Source organism: Bubalus bubalis, chromosome 11 (genome assembly GCF_019923935.1).
Source record: "Bubalus bubalis isolate 160015118507 breed Murrah chromosome 11, NDDB_SH_1, whole genome shotgun sequence".
Taxonomy (NCBI): Eukaryota; Metazoa; Chordata; class Mammalia; order Artiodactyla; family Bovidae; genus Bubalus; species Bubalus bubalis.
Genome location: NC_059167.1, coordinates 1,255,675 through 1,263,641, shown reverse-complemented (window position 1 = coordinate 1,263,641; position 7,967 = coordinate 1,255,675). Strand labels below are relative to the sequence as shown.

Genomic DNA, 7,967 nt, shown 5'->3' with positions numbered 1-7,967 from the left:
AAAAAAAAAAAGCGGGCTTTTTCTTTTTTGCAGGGGTGCATATCAGAGACGAACGAAAGCCGGATGCACACACAAACATTAACAGTTGCCTAAAAAGGCAACCAAACTGGTACGATCAAAATAATTTTCAGTCAACGTCTCGCAGCGTGTCTGTCAGGCAAGCTCCGTTTCGCTGCCGCAGACCACGGTCTCTGGAGCCGGTAAATAGTTTCCAAGACGGCTGTTAGGACTTACAGCTCTAAAAAATTTTTTTAAAATAAATAAAACGCATTCCCTGCAGGCAGGGACCGCGCTCGGCGTGAGCAAGAACCATGACGTATTCGGGAGAGGTTTCCAGAACTGCCTTCCAGGGCGAGCAAGATGCCCAGGGGACGAATCTCCCTGTCGCGCCTAGAAATGCAGTCAAAGCGCCCTCTCGGCGCCCGCCGACGGAGCGCACACCCAGCGGTCTGAGGGCAGCGGCCTCGGCCTCCTAGCAGGCCCGCCTCACCCCGGGGACCCGCCAGCCCTCCAGCTCTGCCCCCGCCGCCTCCTGGGACCTGAGCACACACGAGACGGCCCACCGCAACGGGAAAAGGGAAGAGAACCCCCCCCCCACACACACACACAAAACTTCTGTCGCAGAGCCTTTCTCTACTGGCCCAAGGGCGCCGTGAGAAACCCCGACGAGCCCGGGGCACCCGCGCCGCCCCTAGTAAAGATGGCGGCCACAGGCGCAGCCGCTCCCTCCCCGTGCGGTTGGCGGCCCCTCGGTCCACAGCCGTTCACGCGGAAGCCCTCCACGCCCACCGCGGCTTGACGCATTGCAGGTGCGGCGGGACCAATCAGGCGCCTCGACTCTTTCCGGCCAACCACTGCAGGGTCGCGCTGGCCAATCAGAGCGCCCTTCTCTGATTGAGCGAGGAAAGCGGCCTCGGCAGCGCCAGCTAAGCAACCGGCTCCAGGGCAGCGCGTTTTGGAGGCTGTGAGTCGCGGTCCGTGTGCTCCTCCGCCGGGAGATATAGTGCCCCCGCCCCGCCCCGCCCCGCCCCGCGAGCGCGCGCGCTTGAACAGCTTCAGCGCGAGGCTCGGCGGTCGTCTGGCTCCCGGAGCGGCGGGAGGCGAGTAGTTCTAGAGAGGACTGGGTTCCTTTGCCTTGTTCTTGGCCCTCCGAGGGGCACTCTCGAGCCGTCCTCGCCCTGCCTCCTGGCTCGGTGAGGTCGCGCTCCTGACGGCTCATCCGACACGTTCTGTCAGGTGCCGCCGGCGAGATGAGCAAAAACATCCCCTTGCCTCGAAAGCCTGCCTCGCTTGGCCCCGGAAGGCGACCCTTCCTGTTTACAGGCGGAGGCCCAGCCGCCCGGGAGCGCACTCGCGGGCACCTTTGTTTCAGAGAGACCCGTTTTCGTTTCCCTTACCTGGTTTTTTCTTTTGACCTCTTCCCGCGGGCGCGGGTTTCCCGAGCCGGCCGGGCAGGAGGAGGACGGCCCAGGGGCCGGCCTGGGAGCCCGGGGACAGAACCGACGGTGAGCTCCGGGGCAGACCAAGGGGCAGTGTCTTGAGTCCTGAGGAAAGACTCTCCTAGATAAGGCTTGGCGAGATAGCCTGTCAGATGGGCCATCAGTTCTGTCAGTTCAGTTGCTCAGTCGTGTCCGACTCCTTGCGACCCCATGGACTGCAGCAGGCCAGGCCTCCCTGCCTATCATCGGAGCTTGCTCAGACTCATGTCCATCCAATCGGTGATGCCATCCAACCATCTGGTACCACAGTCTGCCTAGTGCAGAGTCTGTCTGGGGACCTTTCATCCTGCTCTGTGCCGTGAGCAGTCTGAGATCCAGAAACGTCAATCCACCTTCCTGCAGTCGCCCCGCGCTTGAGGAGCAGAGCATAGACTAGAATCCAGGTTTGTCTCCCAAGCTAGTGCCATAGTAACACCCCATCTTCTGGAGCTTTTGCTGTACTGTGAGATGACTCACAAAGTCCCTTTTGCATTTATTTTCGCACTGGAGGGAGAGTCTCCATTTACGAAGAAGTGAGGCGTATCTTCATGTGAATCAGTGTGGCACAAAATATTCCTCTGAGCTTACTTAAGTCCTGCTGCTGCTGCTACGTCACTTCAGTCGTGTCCGACTCTGTGCGACCCCATAGACGGCAGCCCACCAGGCTCCCCCGTCCCTGGGATTCTCCAGGCAAGAACACTGGAGTGGGTTGCCCTTTCCTTCACCAGTGCATGAAAGTGAAAAGTCAAAGTGAAGTCGCTCAGTCGTGTCCGACTTTTGGCGACCCCATGGACTGCAGCCCACCAGGCCCCTCCGTCCATGGGATTTTCCAGGCAAGAGTACTGGAGTGGGGTGCCATCGCCTTCTCTGTACTTAAGTCCTAGTACATATTAAACCCACTACTTTCGGTGGTCAGAAAACCAGCTCGCTAAATTGTGAGCTCCTCAAGGACAGGACCTATGATTTATTTTCATATTCTCAGTGTTTGGTGAATTTTATATCCATAAGCTCAATAAAGGTTTATTGAAGGAATAGATGAATATTTAATTAATAAATAATTAAGACAGAGGTAGAAAGAAAACCTGTATATGAAAGGTTCTTTTGAGTTCCAAGAAAGTCAATCAACCAATACTTACTGAGACTATTGTATAGAAAGTATAGTTTCTTCTTTCAACACCTTTTTTTTTTCCCATTTGAATTGTCTCCACTTGCTTTTAAATTAAGGAAATATCATCATTATGGGACATTATCTTTTGAAATAACAGGGTTTATCTCCAAGCTTTCCTTTGTATAGTCTATTATGTCCTTTGAAGAATACAGATGTAGAAGAAAATGATTTTTTAAAAAATCTGACTCATTCAAAATTGCTTACTTTCCCCTTTTATTGTTGCTTTTCTGTTCTTTGTAAAGAGATTATGTCCTCTACCTAGCTTTTGATTATTTTTGGCAATTTTTGGAAATAAATGTCCAGGATTGATCAGTTGGAGTAGACATGGCCTAGTCTGTTCTAAGTATTTTAACTATAATTCAACAGAATAAGAACTCTACAATAGTCTTAATTTTTACCATTTATAAAAAGATGTAACTCTGGAGTCAAGTCCCCTGTGACCTTAGCTCTATTTGTAGCCGCATCTCCAGGGGTCTCCTAGTTACTAGGGAATTCTGCACAAGTTCCTCACAAGTTTCACAAGCAAAATATTTAGAATCATAAAATTCTAAATCTGGGAGGAACCAAAGTCCATCTGGGTCCCCTTTTCCAATTTTCAGATAAGAAAACTAAGTTCCAAGAAGTACAAGTTCAGGACAGAGTAGCCTTTAGGATCCTACTAGACTGAGCTTTCCTTTGACCTTTGAAAACATTTTAATCAAAGATTAATCATTTTAAGGGAAGCAGAGGAACGTTATCATCTGCAAGGCCTCCAAGTGATGGAAAATCTCAAGATGACTTTTCTCTGGACTTTGTGATTCCATTTAGTGATCGGCTGTCCTGAATTCTTCTCTGTGCTAGGCCTTATCTATATGGCTTGTTTAAAATCTTTGACCTTCATTTATATTGCTGACACTTTCCTCTTGTTAAGCTTTATCGTATTTATTTACAGCTTCTTCAGGCTAGCAGAGGTCCCCTTTTTTATTCCTAAAAGAGCTGAGAGAAGCTGATTATTTTTAAATTGAAGTATAGTTGATTTGCAATGTTGTGCAAAGCTCATTTTTTTTTGAGATGAGTAATAAACAAATGAAAGCAAAGGTAGTTATATAATTATAATTCTTTCATAACCTGAAGTGTTTTTCAGGATATTTGAAATGCTAGTAAAGAATAATCACGGTTATATCTTCATTTTTCACTATGCAACTTATAAGCTGGTTCCTAAAAACTTGGTTCTTTTGTTTACTTGATTAAAACAGGTATAAATGAACTTGTTCAGAGTATGGTGCTTTTTCACAGAAAGAAAAACTTGTTCCATGACTTTAGCAATGCCTAACCCTCTAACCTAGCTGACCACCTTGCAAATGTTACAAGCAACAGAGTTTAGAAAGTAGAAAATGGCTTTGTGAGGACCTGTGGTATCACCACACAAAACAGGTTGAAACCTCAAAGTACCTCAAAATACAAAGTTCCCACAGGTGCAAAGTCCTGAATGGCTTTGATCAGTTTTTTACCTTTCTTTAGGATGTGAAATGCCTCTATTAGAATCACTATGTCAATAGACCACTGAAAGTATGGCTTCAACATGTTGCTGCTGTTCAGTTTTAAGGTCATTTTCTGGTGACTCAGACAGTGAAGAATCTGCCCGCAATGTGGGAGACCTGGGTTCTATCCCTGGGTCAAGAAGATCTGCTGGAGAAGGGAATGGCTACCCACCCCAGTATTCCTGCCTGGAGAATTCCACAGGTAGAGGAGAATTCCATGGATGGAGAATTTACAGTCCATGGATTCACAAAGAGTAGGACGTGACTGAGTGACTTAACACCTAGGTTTCAAGCTTTGTGTGAAACAGGTGCAACAAGGAAACTTTGTATGTCAGAGGAGAGCTAGAGCAGTGAAACTGTAAATCAGTTCTCTGAGTCACCAATTTCTTTGGCTGCTCTAGAAGAGGGTGATGACTCAGCAGCATTCCAGTGCTGTGGTGGAGGAAATGAGGCTTCGAGGGCTTGTTGCCCTGGGTACCAGCCCATTGGGGGCGCTGAAAAATGGAAAGCCTTGGGTCTTCCCACTGCTGGATTGTTGGATTCACTGAAACTGCTTGATTCCCTGACTGGTTCTGAATTGCCTTCTATCTGACCTTTGCCATATTTAGCTGATTGATGCTATAAAATATTATGAACAAACACAGTTTGTATTTGTTTAGGTCTTTATTGTTTACAAACTAATTTGACATTCTTTTCTCCTATGTAACCCTCACACAAGCCCATGGCTGAGTCTCTGTGGTTAACTGGCTAAGGGAATAGTCATTTAACCTGGCAGATAATACTGTACAATATTATCCTTTTCTTGGGAAATAACTGTTTTCTTTGTCAGAACAATAAAAATAACAAAAGTTTTCACTGAGAGAAGACAAAATTTCTGTCCCTCGCTTTGGTTTATAGGGGAGAATGTGAGAAGAAAGGCGCCCACCAGTATTCCTGGTATAGCTTGAAAACTCTCCTGAAGGCAAATCTTCCCAGTGGCCAAAATGATCCAGTCATCCTGTGGTGATGCCTAGAGTTGGTTTATTAGCCAATGACTCAGAGTCTCTACTTAGAATGAATAAAACTCAAAAGCATCTTCACTGGACTTGGACAGAGATAGGCCCAGTTTTTCTGTTGAACAACCTGCCTTTGGCCGAATTTTCTCCACACAGGAAGCTGGGAATGGATCCAGTCTCACGAAAGTGGGGAAAGAACTGCCAAAGAAAGGAAGGCTCAGCCCAGGTATGTACTTGTTCAGGGCTGTGGAGGGTATGGGTCAGAATCAAAGCAGGAACAGTCCAGCCTATTCCTGAGGAAGTATGACCCACTGCACTCTAGGGAGTCTCCTTCCCAGTGGTGGTTCCGGTGGCGAGATTAAAGCAGAGGACTTCCTTTTCCTTTTCTCTCTGTTTTGGAAAATTCATTTCTCATATCCTCCCTAGCCCAATAGTGAATTGAGCTTAGCACTAATCAATTAAACAATCTATTGATATTTATTACCAGATACTGAGCTGAGTTCAGAGTAGAAGATGGTAGCTTCTGCTAGTATGAGGAGATAGAGTATATGAAAAGATACTATCAAGTAGAAATGGGTAAAAGGTGTAGGAATTCGGGAGACAGGAAGAATTATTTTGAACTATAGTGTTAGTTGCTCAGTCGTGTCCAACTCTTTGTGACCCCATGGACTGTAGCCCAGCAGGCTCCTCTGTCCATGGGATTCTCTGGGCCAGAAGACTGGAGTGGGTTGCCATTCCTTTCTCCAGGGGATCTTCTTGGCCCAGGGATAGAACCCAGGTCTCCCACATGGCAGGCAGGTTCCTTACGGTCTGAGCCGCCACCCGCTGCACTGGAAGGTGGCATCTTCAGCGCTGGATCAGCAGGGCAGCACTACTTAGAGCTGTGGCCACTGGGGAATGTGAGAGATACGTGCTCTAAACAGGACATGAAGGATGGGGAGGGTTTAGATAGGTGGTAATGAAATGGACGGGGCTTCCCTGGTGGCTCAGCTGCTAAAGAGTCCACCTGCAATGAGGGAGACTGGGGTTCGATCCCTGGGTTGGGAAGATCCCCTGGAGAAGGGAATAGGCTACCCAGAATAGCCACAGTATTCTGGCCTGGAGAATCCCATGGACAGTCCATGGGGTCGCAAAGAGTCCGACACGACTGAGCGACTTTCACCTTCCCAGGTGGCTCAGTGGTAAAGAATCTGCCTGCCATTGAAGGAATTAGACAGGGGAGCCTGCTGGGCTGCCGTCTATGGGGTCACACAGAATCAGACACGACTGAAGCAACTTAGCAGCAGCAGCAGCAGGAGACAGGGGTATGATCCCTGGGTTGGGAAGATCCCGTGGAGAAGGAAATGGCAACCTACTCCAGTTTTCTTGCCTGGAAAATCCCATGGACTGAGGAGGTTGCTGGGCTGCGGTCCATAGTGTTGCAAAGAGTCAGACACGACTGAGCATGTGCACATGCACACACACACGTGCACACACACACGTGCACACATGCACACACGTACACACACGCACGTGTGTGCACACACACACATGGATCTGGACAGGTATCTGGACACTGGGAGTGGCATGGAAAAGGCAGTGAGTTGGGAGGACGCAATGTGTATTCAGGGGTCCGAGAGGAAACCAATTTGTCTGAAGCAGAAAATCCATGTTTGTAGGATAACAAAAGTAATGCTGAAAAAGTAGATTAACAATGTGGTGAATGGCTTTGAACGCTAGACACAAGAACTTTACATTTTATCTCCTGCAGGCACTGGGGAGCCTCTGAAAAGTTCTGAGCAGAGAAGAGACAGGATGAAACCACACTGGTACTGTGTGCTGGATGGATCAGAAGGGCACAAAGTCATCAGGGGTGAACCAAGAATAACACATGTGAGACTAAAATGGGGGACCCTTAGGATTCTTGCGGAGAAGGCAATGGTACCCTACCCAGTACTCTTGCCTGGAAAATCCCATGGACGGAGGAGCCTGGTAGGCTAAAGTCCATGGGGCCGCTAAGAGTCGGACACGACTGAGCGACTTGACTTTTACTTTTCACTTTCATGCATTGGAGAAGGCAATGGTACCTCACTCCAGTACTCTTGCCTGGAGAATCCCAGGGACAGGGGAGCCTGGTGGGCTGCCATCTGTGGGGTCGCACAGAGTCGGACACGACTGACGCGACTTAGCAGCAGCAGCAGCAGCAGGATTCTTGATCCAGGTAAACAGGCATTCCTTCCTTTCTTCTTTTTTAAAGTTCTGCAGTGGGGTTCTCAGTCTAGCTTGGTGCAGCCCAGTAAGACTTCTGTGATGATGGAAATGTTCTACACTGTTCAACTAGGTAACCGCTAGGTAACCCCTGCTAGCCATGTGGGCCTACTGAGTACTTGACGGTGGCTAGTGAAACAAAGGAACTAAACTTAAAGTGTAATTCATTTTGATTCCTATAGCCACACGTTGCTCATGGCTAGTGGATAGCACAGCTGCAGAGGCAGGACAGAGTTATTTGTTATGAGTCAAAACCAAACCACACAGTCACCAGAGTAGATCTTAGTTCTGTTGGCATTGGGGAGGCCCATTCTTTGGTATAATCCACCATCAGCATCAGTTTCTCTGATTTATCATTATGGTCCAGTTTTCTGCATATCAAGACCTCAATGAAAGTACCAATTTGTGCTGACCGCTGGCTCTGCCCTTCAGGCAAACTGAGTCACCCCAAAACCTAACATTCCAGCTTACCACTGTGGCCATAGAGCCCTCCACCGACCTGGTTGTTAAATCATCTGTAAACTGCTAAATGCCTGTTGTTGCCTGAACGTCTTAAACC

General features: G+C 48.1%; 1 long non-coding RNA gene across 2 annotated transcripts; it reads left to right on the top strand.

Moving 5' to 3' along the window:
- Nucleotides 1–395: 395 nt before the first annotated feature.
- LOC123464662 lies at nucleotides 396–7,186 on the top strand. 2 transcript variants are annotated; one of them, XR_006639675.1, is made up of 3 exons: nucleotides 396–1,882; nucleotides 5,318–5,387; nucleotides 6,912–7,186. It is a non-coding gene; the product is annotated as an uncharacterized LOC123464662 (long non-coding RNA). The 2 variants fall into 2 exon arrangements; XR_006639674.1 differs by having other exon boundaries at nucleotides 5,064–5,387.
- The last annotated feature ends 781 nt before the right edge of the window (nucleotides 7,187–7,967 follow it).